This window comes from Pteropus vampyrus, unplaced genomic scaffold (genome assembly GCF_000151845.1).
Source record: "Pteropus vampyrus isolate Shadow unplaced genomic scaffold, Pvam_2.0 Scaffold3, whole genome shotgun sequence".
NCBI classification, from domain to species: domain Eukaryota; kingdom Metazoa; phylum Chordata; class Mammalia; order Chiroptera; family Pteropodidae; genus Pteropus; species Pteropus vampyrus.
In genome coordinates, this window is record NW_011888784.1 from 17,527,135 (window position 1) to 17,528,148 (window position 1,014).

The 1,014-nt window shown below is 36.0% G+C and overlaps 1 non-coding gene across 1 annotated transcript; it reads right to left on the reverse strand.

Annotated features, from left to right (window-relative positions):
- Window positions 1-225: 225 nt before the first annotated feature.
- Window positions 226-412, reverse strand: LOC111741675. The gene has a single exon (XR_002781059.1). It is a non-coding gene; the product is annotated as a U2 spliceosomal RNA (small nuclear RNA).
- Window positions 413-1,014: the final 602 nt, after the last annotated feature.

Genomic DNA, 1,014 nt, shown 5'->3' on the forward strand with positions numbered 1-1,014 from the left:
GCTATATAGGCTTATCTTGCTTGGTGTAATAAATGTTTCCATTTAAATGAGATAATATTTGTTGATTTGTTGTGCAAAAATTTCCAAGATGATAAGTTTTTATTTCTGATTGATCTGTAGTTGGCAGGCCCCTACATTTCTCTGCCTCAGCCTTTTTTTTTTTTTAATGTTATGAGTGAACCATAAAACACACACACACACACACACACACACACACACACCTCTGGGAGTGGGATATCGTGTAGAAAATTGTAAATCCATACAAAAACCACTTAAACAAAAGGACTTTTTTTATTGAACCAAACTAAATTTAATGTATGTACTCATCTTCTCTATCTGGCTATTTTATTTTTTATTAAACTGATAAGAACAGATACTACACATGATCTTAGCCAAAAGGCCAAGAAGAGATCTATTTGACTATTTTAAAACAAGCTGTTATAGTTCCAGTGTGATAAGAGATGAAACTTTAAAACCTACCTCAGGTTGGTTTCTTAAGTGTTTTAAGCTCCATGAATTACCGCAATCTGGTTGGCTTTCAGCTTTATAGAGTTAACAACCTGATTATGAATGCCCCATAGATTTGAGTCTCTAATAGAAATGATTCATGTTATTCAAATTCACAAGAGTGATATATTAATTAGACTACTAATTCATTAATTTTTGATTAGGGGTATTCTTTTTTAGTGCTAGTAATATTCAAGACCACTATGCAGTAAAAAATCATCTCAGGTTTTTGTGGCTTAAAGCAACAATAATCAGGTATTATCTCTCACAGTTTCTGTGGGTCAGGACTTCAGATAATGCAGAGGGGATGGCTCATTTCTGCTTCACCATGGCTGGTACCTCAGCTGGAAGATTGAAGGCTGGAGACTAGACTCACTAAAGGCTCAGTCTCCCACAGGTCTGGTGGTTGATCCTTGGTTTGTCTGACACCTTAGCTAGGCTGTTGGCTGGACCATCTGAATGTGACTTCTGCATTGTTTCACCACGTAACAATACACCTAACAACCA